Source organism: Setaria italica, chromosome III (genome assembly GCF_000263155.2).
Source record: "Setaria italica strain Yugu1 chromosome III, Setaria_italica_v2.0, whole genome shotgun sequence".
Taxonomy (NCBI): domain Eukaryota; kingdom Viridiplantae; phylum Streptophyta; class Magnoliopsida; order Poales; family Poaceae; genus Setaria; species Setaria italica.
Window position 1 is genome coordinate 17,527,681 of NC_028452.1, and position 13,746 is coordinate 17,541,426.

Here is a 13,746-nt window from a genome sequence, read left to right on the forward strand (position 1 = left end):
AAACTAGCTAACTTACTGAAAATTGTAAGGAGCCATGATACGATTCTTGTCGGTCTTTTTCCTTATTACTCTTGCAATGTATACGGACACTTTGTGCATTTTATCTCCATGAGCTTTTGATTTTATAGCATTTTTCTTTGCTTGTGTCTGTGCTACTTCCATTTGTGTTTTGATCGTTTCCGTTATTTTGTGTGCTCTGGCTCGCTTATTCATGCTGGGTCAAGGTACGCTGCCTTGAACTTGCCATTCGTCAATTCTTCCTTCCTCCATTGCATCCTACAGAATAGGTCCCTCGGGTACTTGACATATAAAATATATACGTATGTATTTAAAACTCGTGTATGCGATACATGTGGACTTACAAGCACCATACGGTAATGAGATTCACGTCGAGGTGTTGTCGACAGTAAAGTCTGTGCAAATCCTCGAAATTGATCACAATCTGGTAATCGAGAATGCCAAGAAAAACCTTAGTTGGGACACACACTGTGATTGCTTGAATGCCTTGCTTCATTGCATTCATGATCCATCCATGCAGCTTATTCAGTTCCCATAGGCCCTCCAACAGATCTCACCGATACAAGAATGGTTTGCTATGCTTATAATTCTCTGGAACTTCATCTGATGCAAAGAAATTGAGGTTTTGATCCTTTTCCTTTTGCTGAGAGGCACCAAAAGTTACAGATTTCTCATCGGAAGATGAAGCCTTCTTCTTCAATACGTTTAAAAACTTGTTGACTTCTGTTGATGGAGCCTTTTGATCATATGTGCTGACCATACGAGGTACCACTGGCCTCTAGGGAGGTGAAGATGCTGGCGAAGGCGATGTTGGATCAATAACTTGTAAATCATCTACTCGTTCATCGCCTTGGAGTAGTCATGTCCAATCGTCCTTATTGAGAGCTTTTAGAATAGGTGATAACATTGGCTGCTCGCCCTCATTGGTAGCTCCCTACACATGTGACAGTGTCGGCTGCTCCGTGTCAACATTTGAATCTAGAAGGGGTACATCTTGGCTTGGCCATGAGGTTTCTGGCGACGCATTAGTCAGAACGATATCTCAATGATACCACAGTATGTACTGGTTCATCACATCATCGAGAACCTCAATCCCCTCATCATTAGGGATGTCAATCTTGCACGACTCATCCAACACCATAACAACTTGCACCCAGGCGTATTCTGGCAGGGGTTCCTCTAGGAACACATGACCTGTTACTACCATGCCGGTTGTGACCTCTCGAAACTTATTTTGTTTCCTTCCATAAGGTATCACCAACCTACATGGTGCATCCACTTGTATGTCGTCAACGGGATACCTCATGTTTGCAATGGAGCCAGCACTACTCTAAAAAATGAATCTTGTGTGGGCAAGCAGCATGGTTGGTTCTGCCTGTCGTTGACCATCGGATGCTGTTGGGTCAGCCCTTGTTGCTAGTTGCTGGCTGGCGAAGAACTCAATCAACTCCTGCTTGGCGATTTCTCTCATCTTCTCTTCAAGGTTTTTCTTATAACGGTTGCGCTTCTTGTAGGTTGCTTGGTTGTTGGGGAATGCTTTACCCCAGATCAATGTTGATGATATCCTTCGAACACGCCCAGAGTGCTGCGCGGTTCCGATTGCAGCTGTTAGATGATCTTTCTCCCTGTTCGGCTTAAAACGACCCTTTTTTTGCGCCTCAGTGAGCTGTTCCAACCTCGCGTAAATTTCATCTTTTGTTGGGTGTTTGAATTTAACCTTGTCGTTGGGTGTTACTTTCGAAATTCGAGCTAGTACCCAATTCTTGCTGCACTCATCCAAGCCTTCAAACAAATCCGGTAAACCAACTCTCATCTGTGCTTCTTCCTCTCTTCTCCATTTAGCGATCTTGGATGCGTACCCTCTCGCGCCCAAGTGATGGGTGTTCTAGGCAGATTTCATAGCCTTCACTGTATTTTCTTCGCTCAGGGCTTTTGCTTCTGGCATGTTCTTCTGTTGTATGAACTCTTCCCACATTTCTGGAGGGATCCTACTGAAGTCATTCCTAGCATTCTTGTCTTTTTGTACATATTCTTTATTAAGAGTAGACCTCCAATTCTTGAAACATCTCCCAAGGAGGCCCTCAGCAAAGTTTATTGCGAATTTCTTTTGATCTTCAATAAAAGTGAATCTTTCTTACAATGTGGCCCACAATGCATCCTTTGTAGTGGTAGGCACATTCTTCCAATTACTAATCATGATCCAGGTCTATAATTTATCCCTGACAATAGCTCCAGATATGTTCCGAAACCTAGCAGATATCCCCTCAGGTAATATGGGCTCACCTTTGGTGCCAAGTGTCGGTGTCGAAAGTTATTGGTAGAATGACTTGTCCTAGCGGTATGGCTGCATTTCCGGGGACAATCCCATAAAAAGGTGAGTCCATTGGAGTGAGCATATCTATGATGTCGAGGCACATTTTCCTCAGTGTTTTGGCAGAAATGACGTTGAGTCCGCTTCCGCCATCAATGAGTACTTTGGTCAGTCTAGAGCCTGCAACGACAGGGTCGAGTACCAGAGGGAATCAACCTGGTTCTGAAAAACTTGTCCATTGATCCTTTCTACCGAAAGTTATGGGTACCTCAGACCATTTGAGTGGTATGGGAGCAGTTGGCTCGATAGCCATAATTTCTCTGAGTACTAGCTTGTTAGACTGCTTGGACGCAGTACACGGGATTCCGCCAAAAATGATGTTAACTGTTTTAGAGGCGGTTCCTTAGCCTTCTTCATCTTTATTGATTTTGCCTTTACCCTTGTCTTTTTTCTGACCAAAGTCTTCGGGATGGAGTGGTGCAGGTAGTTCTTGCATTACTCGGCGCATGCTGTAGCAATCTATCACCGAGTGTTTGTTGTTTGGATGCCATGGGCATTGTTTCTTGAGTAACTTGGTGAAGGTGGGCCCTTCATCTGTTGGACTGCTTGGACATAGTACCCGGGATTCCGCCAAACATGACGTTAACTGTTTTAGAGGCGGTCTAGAATTCTCCTTAGCCTTCATCTTTATTGATTTTGCCTTTACCCTTGTCTTTTTTCTGACCAAAGTCTTCGGGATGGAGTGGTGCGGGTAGTTCTTGCATTACTCGACGCATGCTATAGCAATCTATCGCCGAGTGTTTGCTGTTTGGATGTCATGGGCATTGTTTCTTGAGTAACTCGGTGAAGGTGGGCCCTTCATCACGTTTGCGGAACCCTTTCTTCCATGAGTTGGTCATAGTAGCAATAGTGTTGTCGGGTTTGCACTTGCGGTTCGGATTACCCAAGTAGTTGTTTCAAGTATCAGTGTTTCAGTTTCTGTCTTGTTCATGACTGTTGTTATTGTTGTCACAACCGCGGCTGCGATGGGAGCCAAATCGCTCACGCTCTTTATCTTCTTTGTTTGTCCATTGCTGTACCATGACTTTGAGATCTTTGACGGTGGCTGGACGACGTCTGCCAAAGTCTTGGTATGTTCGACGATCGTAGAGGCCATTTTGAAAGCACTCAATGACGTATGTTTCTTAGATGTCAACTATTGTAGCCTTCTTTTTGAAGAAACGGCGCAGATAGTCACAGAGTGTCTCGCCTTCTTTCTGTTTGACTTGGCTTAGATCAATTTTATTGCCTCGGCGGGACATGGAGCCCGCGTAATTATTGGCAAAAGCTTTTGTCAAATCTTCCCAGGAGTCAATGGTTCTAGGCTTGAGTGACTCAAGCCATGTTAATGGCGTAGGTTCCATGCATATGGGAAAGTGAATGACCTTTGTGTTGCCGTTGCCTCCAGCTGCTTGAACTGCCAGTGAGTAGCACTGTGGCCATTGAACTGGGTCTTGCTTGCCATCGTACTTGGTGATCCCTGTTGGCTTGAACTTCTCGGGTAATCTAGTCCTCATTACCCATGCAGTGAAGGCAGGAAAATGGTTATAGTTATCGACTTCGCATTCGTGTTCACAATGACTATTGATTAATTCCCTTAGATCACTGAAAATTGATGCTTCACGATCCGTTCTGCGATGGTGAAGGCTTTTTGTAGAATTGGTGCAGCTGGCATCTCCAGCATCTCTATTTTGTCTTGGGCCTCGCGTTCATCTCTATTTTGCCTCTGGCTATGTTGCCTTGGCTGGTTGACTACTTCGTTGCTTTTTCTTTGAGCCTCACGATGGCCATCATGGACTGCAACATCTCTGCTGCCATCTTGATGAGCCGAGTTGTGAGGAATAGATGGGATATGGGGATTCTTTATCGAGTAGTTTGTAAGCTTGCTTTGCGAGTTGTGCGATTAACCCATTGTCCCACTGCGCGAGTTGTGCTATTAATTCATTGTCTTTGTCATGAGGTATGAGGGTTGATATAAGATTGATTAAGGCAATTGCTGCGAGTGGAGTGTTGTGTTCTCGAGCTTGCACTGCATTGAATGCTCTTTTGAGGTTCGTGATAGGGATATTTGTAGCTAGTAGTCGGCATCGATCCGCTCGGACAGCATTGCGTGCTCTTCGTTGATTTCTTTGTTCAGATGTTTCATCTTATGGGGCGTCAGCTGATGACTCGTCATCCGAAATATTATCGGGTTGTATAACTTGTTGAGGAGTTCTCTGAAAACTGGTACCCACATCATTGTTTTGTGGTGTGATGACAAAGATTTCCCTATCCAGGTACTAGCTTCCAGAGCTTGACGTTGCAATCTCTGTGGTGCTTCCTTCCTTGTAGGTTGAAGTGAGCGGAGTACCCTCTTGATACGGGAGGTTGTCTATGTGAGCGACAAGGCATGACTCGTAATCTTGAGCCAAGAAAGATGGCTTCATTCCAGGCCAATAAACGAATCTTCCTTGTGGGGTTGAAGTAATTACCAAAACTTGAGTTAGGCCTGATAAAGGAACTTCTTGGACGTAGTCTGAGTCGAGGTCATAGTCTTTTACTGACTCGTGTTTGTATTGGATTCGAGTAAGGAAACTTTGGTGGACTACGGCTGTGCTACAGAGTTCGTGCGGGAATCAACTTCGACTTGAAGTCGACCTGCGGGGTAACTTGGGCGTCAGCCTGTGCGGACTAGTCTGAGTCGAGGTCGAGTCCCAACTGTAGTCGATCTCATTGTGGTGGGTTGAAATTTTGGATTTTCTCGAAGGAGTTCTCTGTTCCTTGAACAAAATTCTCGTCGAGGCATTTCCTTTCCTGGTCATTGATGATGCAGCATTGTAAAGATCCAGCGCCGTCAGCGATGCAGAGCCAGGAGCCGAAGATGAAAGTTGCACCTGGCATGCCAGCTGTCAATGTTTTAGACCAGCAACCCGCCTCGGGAGTACCCTAGGTGCTCTTTTGTGTGGCGGGTGTCGTCGAGAATCAAGGAGCCGATGGTGACGCAGGGGACACGATTTAGACAGGTTCGAGCCGCTAGATCGCGTAATACCCTACATCCTGTGTGTTGGTTGTATTTGAACTTCTTCGTTGTCCTCTGGAGGGGGTCCCTGCCCACCCTTATATAGTCGGGGAAGCAGGGTTATAGGGTGTAGTCCTAGTCGAACATGGTTACAGAATCCTACTCTAACTCAGTAGAGTAATCTCCTTCCTATCCGACTAGTCTTCGGAGAAACCATGAAGCCTACGCGCCCTACAGAGTAGTCTTCATGTCCGAATAGGTTTCGGGTACATCCCCTTTGAGTGGGTCCGTAAGAGTTCAAGCGGGCCCTGGGGTGCCTAGCCGACACCAAGCTCTTTTATTACGAGAATACCTTTTTCAGGGATCTGGATTCGGCTTCGTTTCTCGTGTTGCCTTTTCAGAATACTACTAGAAGCAGTAGTAGTCAAAGGTTGTGGTGCAAAGGCATCTACCTCCTCTTCATGCAGAGTTGATGTTCTACGATGTCGTGACGGGGAATAAACCGGGGATTGTCATTGTTCTATAGAGAAAATAATAGTTGGAATTTATCATCTTCATGTGAATAACAAACGTATCACTAGCTAGTATATGAATGTGCATGCAGGTACCTGATGATCCACGGTTGGATCGTATTCAAGGTCATCTTCATCTGGACGCTTGCGACTCCTAGGTGGGCTTGGTTCGTACTCAGATGGAGTAGAATACGATCCACAATCGTCGTCAGAATCAGAATCCTCCTCGGCGGATTCAACATTGTTCTCACTGTTGTCCATCTCTCTTAATATGCAAAATTGTAATATTTGCAATTAAAAATTATTCAAGAATTTATGCATATCAATAAATATTTGTGCACCAAACTTTTCCTTTTACAATTTATACATATTTATTATTCATGAATTTATGCATATCAACAACAAACTTTTCCATTCACAACTTATACATATTTATTACTCATAAAAATTGCAATCCATAAATATTTAAACACCACATTTATTATTACATTTTCTTTTCTACAATAATTTGCAATCCAGTAATTATACTTGCATGAAAAAACCAACCGTGTGGCCCCGGGGAGAGGAAGAGGTGCAGCACGGGGGAGGGCCGGTGGAAGTGCGGCAGCCTCGGGGAGGGCCGGCGGTGGCGCGTCGGCGGTCAGGGAGGAGGCGGGGCTTGGGGAGGAGTGGCGGCGCGGCATCACGAAGCAGCGGGAAGCAGGGAGGCGTGGCGGCGTCGAGCGTAGGGGAGGTGGCCGGCGATGTCGGGGACGAGCAGAGGCCAGGGGAGGACCGACGGCATCAGCAAGAAGCAGAGGCCGGGGAAGGGCTGGCGGTGGAGAGGAAGAGGTGGACCCATGGTGGAAATGCTAGCGTGGCCAGCCATGGAGGTGTGGTGGTGGATGGTGGCACACGGGTGAGAAAGAGGCGGCGTCGAGGAGGAGGAGGCGTCAGGAAAGGGGCTGCAGCGGCGCACCGGGAGGCGAGGAGGCACTCGGGTGACCGACAATGGCACTCCGGGAACGCGCCGGGGGAGAGGGTGTGCGACTAGCGCCGGCACTCTAGGAGGGCGGCGGCATTGAGGGGCGTTGGGGAGGGTGCCGCGGCGGCACTCCGGGAGGCGAGGATGCGCTCGGGTGATCGGCGGCAGCATTCCGGGAGGGCAGCAGCATCGAGGGGCATTGGGAAGGGAGCCGCGGTGGCACTCTGAGAGGCCAGGCGATGCTCGGGTGACCAGCAGCGACATCGAGGAAGGTGGCGGTTCCGACGTGAAATTTTGGTAGCCTGACAGCATAGTGAAAGTTTCACGCCAGGACTTGGGAAAATTTGATGCCCAGCCGCAGGTTATATGGGACGCCACAGTGTTGGCGGGCGCTAACACGGCCCGCCAGCACAGCTCCTCAGCGCTGGCGAGCGCTACCGCCACCCGCCAGCACTGAGCCTCTGCGTTGGCGGGCGACCAATTTTCAACCAATTTAAATACTTGATAAATGATTTCAAAATTATTTTTAACTTTTACACCTGAACATAAATGTTATGTAGTGAATGTAAAAAATATAATTTCATACATAACACAAATGTCTTTACTAGTTAGTTCACATGTCAGTATAGGTTGAAACACCTCATCAGTTAGAGGGTGAACATAACTTGGATATCCATTTGGGAAAGATGTACTGTTACACTATCTCAAAATTGTGTTATTATTTTTGGTCCACGTTGGTTCACTGCTAAAATGGTTACATGCCAAATATCATGATTGTTCGTCAAATTTATATTTCATTAAAATTCAAATAAACCTAGATGAAATGGCACAATCCACCACCCCCCTTAGATTTGGTGTTTTCTTGTTAACATGCATTATGGATTATATCTCAAATCATCGAAATTTCTTAAATATGGACATTTTTCAAAGGTTTAACACAAAAATGCATTTACCTTTTGATTTAACTAAATTTTAATAAAATATAAATTTAGTCCAGCAAACATGATATTTGATATGTAACCACTTTAGTAGTGAACCAACATGGACCAAAAATAATAACACAATTTTGAGATAGTATAACAATACGTCTTTCCCAAATGGATATCCAAGTCATGATCAACCTATAACTCATGAGGTGTTTCACACTATAGTGACATGTGAACTAACTAGTCAAAATATTTGTGTTATGTATGAAATTATATTTTTTTACATTCGCTACATAACATTTATGTTCACTATAAAAGTTTGAAACAATTTTGAAATTATTTACCAAGTATTTAAATTTCTTGAAAATTTTGTGAAACTTCTGCGTGGGTGGGTGCCTGCCAGCCAGCACAGAGCTTCTGTGCTGGCGGGCCGCATAACTCGCAGCCGGGCACCAAATTTTCTCTAACTCGCGGCGGTTTTGCAAATCACGCCGTCAGGCTGCAAGATTCCGCTACGGCCCCCGAGCGTCGCCGTCCTCATCCCCGAGCGCCGCCACCACGCGTCTTCCGCCCGGCCGGCTGCTCCCCACCGTGTGTCGTCTGCACGCCCGGCATCATGCTCCCCGCGGGGCCGCCGTCCTCTGCGAATGCGATCACGCCTCTCGGATGCTGTCGCCACAGGCCCTCCTCCGCGTACGCAACACGCGACCGTCGGGCCACCTTCCCTCCTCGGTTGCCGTCGCGCCGCCGCCGGTCCACCTCCTCCCTAGCCGCCATCGCACCGCCTCCCCTTGCCGGCCAACTCCGCCGCGGCCACCGAGCACCGCCGTCCCCTCTCTGAGTGCCGCCACCGCTCGTCGTCTGCCGGCCCGCTGCTCCTCGCCACCGCCCTCCACGTCCCCTCCCCGGCCGGTTGTTTTTTTCCACTTTTTTCATTTTATTCAAGTAAATTAATTAAGAAGAATATGTTATGATTAGTGTATATGCAGATTACACTATACTTTAACATTTTGATTCCATGCAATTGTAACAAGATTAAAAATATGTTATGATTAGTTTAGATCACACTATATTTGTTTAGATAGGGATTGTGTTAGAAATTAAAAGTTGTTACCTTTTTCCATTTTTATTCCATGCAATTACAAAATGATAATAAATATGTTATGATTAGTTATAACAATGTTCATGAGATCTATACCAACAATTGTAAATTTCTTCCATTATTTTAGATAATCTTTTATTCTGAGCATTTTGTAAATTTTATGTGGATAGTTTGGGCTAACTATGGCAAGTGGAAGTTCTTTTCCCCGTGGAGGTGGCAGGGGACATTTCGGGCTCGATGACCCTCCTGCTAGTCATCCAGGACTTCACTTCCATGGCCCTATTAACCCATTCGGCGATCAAAGCAGAGGAACAATTCCCAACATAGTAATAATATTTCCTTCTTTTAATTAATTTTGTTACTACACATGAATAAATTCTAAATTTACTTACATCAATGCAGTTTATCAAACCTATTAGATGGCTCAAAGATATTGTTGAAGTTTTAGATGGTACTTCTCCTGTAGTGCAAACTGAGGACGTAGATGAACCTAATTTGAAAAGAGTACATCTCTCTTTTGAAGTACCTGCTCGACATACAGATTTCACCTTGTTGTCACCAGGAGAGGCCATACCAAATAGGGTAACTATTGAGAGGACCGTCATGGAGGCCTGCCTAGAGCAGCTTAATGATAATGGGTACTTTGTGCCAGACTTTTCATATTTTTCGAATAAAACAACTCGAGGAGGGAGAAGGCAATGTGATTGTGACTGCTGAGAGGCTTTCTCGGCTTAACAACATGGTATGGAACATTCTTTTATCATTCTTTTAACTTTAGTTATGTTACATCTTTTAACTTTCATCATGTTATAATCACATTTTATAGGATATAAATGGTACTACCATTGCGGAAGTGAGCTTTCGTGAGATTCTGGATCAAGTCTTGGAATAGTTTGATTTGACTTACATGGGTGGAAACCCGATGTTCACCCCAGATTTGACGTTCCAGGCTCATCTCACTTTCTATAGGCCACATCAGTTAACGTCTCTATTGTTCGAGATTTATAGTAGTGTATGTGGTCGTCCATGTGAAGCGAAGGAGAGTGCACTCATCCGTGTTCTAACTTATTTTGATGAAGTTCTTGGCTGGATGATTGGATACCTTAACTATATTCCATATCTAAGGAAGCGAACCGGAGTATGAAATATATAACATGCATGGTTGTACCATTACCCATTTCTTATGCATTTGAACTTGTGCTCTCTAGGACCTTTAAGTATTGATGTAAAAACTTGCACTATTATCAGAACTGGTTATATTGTATTGTGGCATGGATGTACCCCTACTCTTTTCTTCTGTTGGCCGTCAATTACAAGATAATAAAGTCGAATTCACATTAATAAAGTCTTACAAGATAATTTATAAGTCTTACAAGATAATTAATAAGTCTTACAACATAACTAATAAGAAATACTAATTTATCCTTTACCGATTCTTCCTTCACGGTCACTACGTAACCATAGCTTCATGGATTTATCAATGCTTGCTTCAACACGCTTGATTCTTCATTCATGATCTTTGAAAAGGTCCAATTCCTTATACTGATTGTAATCCTCAATGTCCACTACACCTTCAACTCCAAGGATCCTTTGTTTTCCAGAGATGGAAATGTGCTTCTTTGCATTCATAGGGTTGGTTATGTAGAATACTTGTGCGACACGCTCAGCGAATACCCATGGGTCATCTTTGTAACCTACATTGGCTAGGTCTACAAGTCTCAACCCATAATTGTCATATGTAACACCATTCGGGTGTTTGACCCATTAGCATCGAAAGACGGGGATCCGGATATTCTCTCCATAGTCAAGTTCCCATATTTCCTCTATGAAACCGTAGCAAGTTATGTTCTTTCTGAATGTATCAATCGCCTCTATGCGAACACCATTGTTTTGGTACGCCATGCTTTTGTTGTCCTTTTTGGTGGTATAAAATGTGTATCCATTAATTTCATACGCTTGCCACGAGGTGACATTGCTTGATTGCCCAGATGCCAACCTGATCAATGTTACTTCTTCTGTGGAATTTCCTTGAAATAGCTGCTCATGATCCTTCAACCATGATGGGAAACGACACTTTTGCTCTTTGATGATCCAATCCTCCGAGCAACCATTACTTTGTCCACGGACCTCATTTAGGTGTTGCTCGATGAAGGGCTCCACTCTTGCGAGCTGTTGTAGAACACTTGAATGCGCTTTATTCAATTGTTGGTTGTCCTTATCTATGAATCTTTTCATTCCAATGGTACCTCTCCCGAACAATCTGCCCTCATGTCAAGATTTCGATAAACCAATAGCTCTCATATCTTTTATGTAATCTATGCAGCAATCAATACTCTCTTCTGTATGGTAGCTCTCGATTATGCTGCCCTCTGGAAAGGCCTTGTTTCTCATGTATCCATTGAGAGTCGACATGAACCATTCATATGTCCACATCTGATGGAAGTACGTAGGCCCTAGTGCAGTTATTTGCTGGACCATGTGGACCATGAGTTGTTCCATGATATCGAAAAAGGACGGAGGGAAGCACATATCGAGTTGGGCCTGAGTTTCTAACATAAATAGTTGAAACCTAGCCAACTCGACACAATCGATCACTTTCTGCGAAATCACGTTGAAGAACACATCCGTGTGATAACCATCTTTACGAATACTGGTTTGATAGCCCGAATCGCAATAGCGAGAAAAACTGTGATCATCACATGGCAATAATGAGAGTTATAGCCGACACGTGTCATGTCCTTCAATGAGACTAGTGACCGGATGTTTGATGAATCCTGTCAGCACTTTCAACCTACGCAAGTACTTGCACATAGCTAATCTCTCATCTGGTGTTAAGTTGTAGCTAGCTAAGGGAAGCTAATGCTTACCATTAGTTAGTTCTTACAGGTGGAGCTCTAGTCTGGTTTGAAGGTCAACCAGATTCTTACGTGATTTTAGTCTGACTTGTGCCTTGCCTGATAAGCACAAGAATCCGATGGTGCTATCGAACATATTCTTCTGAAGATGCATCCCATCAATGGCATGGCGCACCACCAGCTCTCGCGAGTATGGTAAATACTTTAAGAAGATAGACATGTTCTTAAACAGCACATCTGCGATGTCTATAGTTTCAGCCTGCTTCCTTCCTTTTTTTGAATTATCAGCACCACCTAATGACTTCTTACCGTCTAACTTGACCTTCTCGCACATTTCAAATACTATTTTACCAGTAGCCGGTTTTGGAGCAAAATCATTCTCATTGGTGCCATCGAAAAAGTCCTTCATCCTACGGTATTTGTGCTTCTTCAATAAGAAGTGTCTGTACTGCATGAACATTATCTTCATAGATCCCTTAAGGTACACATATGATGTTCCATCCAAGCAAACTACACATGCTATCTTACCTTTTACCTAACATGTCAAGGCAAATAGGGTGGGATAATCATTGATGGTAACAAAGATAATGGCTTTTAGTGTGAAGTGTTCATGTCTGTACTCATCCCACATCCGAACCCCATCTTCCCAAAGCTTCTGCATATCTTCCGTCAATGGCTCAAGGAAAACATCTACGTCGATGCCAGGTTGCTTCGGGTCTTCTATTAGAATGGTTAGTAAAAGGAAATTTCTCTTGTGACATAGCCATGGGGGCAGGTTGTATATGATCATTGGCACTGGCCATGTGCTGTGCGTGCTGCTTCTTTCACCAAATGGATTCATGTTGTATGTACTCAACGCGAACCGTACATTCCTTTTTCCATCTGAAAACTCTAGATGATTGGCATCGAAGGTCCTCTACTGGCGAGTATCGAAAAGAGGTCGAAGCTTTTTGTCATCCCTTATTAGGCGATCAACATGCCAAGTCATCATTTCAGCGGTTTTTGGGTTTGAGAACAAACGCTTCAAACGGTCCACCACCGGCAAGTACCACATCACCAAGGCAGGGACTCTGCGCTGAGTCATCGTGTTAGTACCTATACAGGACTTGTCCTCCACTTGAGCACTAGCACTTTTCTTTGCAACCTTCTTCCTCTTATTCCCGATGGAGGAACTAGCACGGTCCTCACAGAAATCGGCATTACTTTTCTAATGGCTAGCATTGTAATTTGGACACTTTTCCAATACCGCGTACTCACCGCGGTACAATATGCAGTGGTTCTTGCACACATGTATTCTTTACACACACATTTTCAATGGATTGATAATCTTCTTTGCTCCGTATGTGTTTTTTGGCACAAAGTTAGGTTTTGGGAGCAAATTGTCGAGCAGAGTAAGGAGATCATTGAAACTATTGTCTGACCAGCCAAATTTAGCCTTCATGATCAAAAGATGAAGGACGAAATACAGCACTGTCCACTCTTTCCCACATCCCACATACATACAATCCTTTGCTGCCTTCTTGAGTGTCTCGAAATTCTCTAACCCTTTAGCACTCCCTAGCAACACTTTCGGTTCAATGTGCCGCAACATGTCCTCTATATCAACATCACATTCCTCGTCCACCTGTGGTTCTACACGCGCATCTGTTTGATCACCATTTTGATCTCCACGGTCGTAATCATCATCCATCATAATATGATCATTTTCGTTTGCATCATCACCACCCACTTCATCACAGCTAGTATCAATGTTTGTATTGTTGAAATACCTCCTTCCTCACCATGGTGGGACCAAATTATGTATCCATCCATAAAATCTCTCTTTATCAAATGCCTCTTGATGACATCAGTATCCTCCCGTACAATATTGTTGCTACAGTCAAAACACGGACAATGTCTTTGCTTTGTCTTGCAAATGCGAGCATCCTTCTTCGCAACGTTCACAAACTTTGATACCTCTGACATGAAAGTATGCGAATATCTCTGTATACCATACATCCATGCTCTATGATCCATCTTTA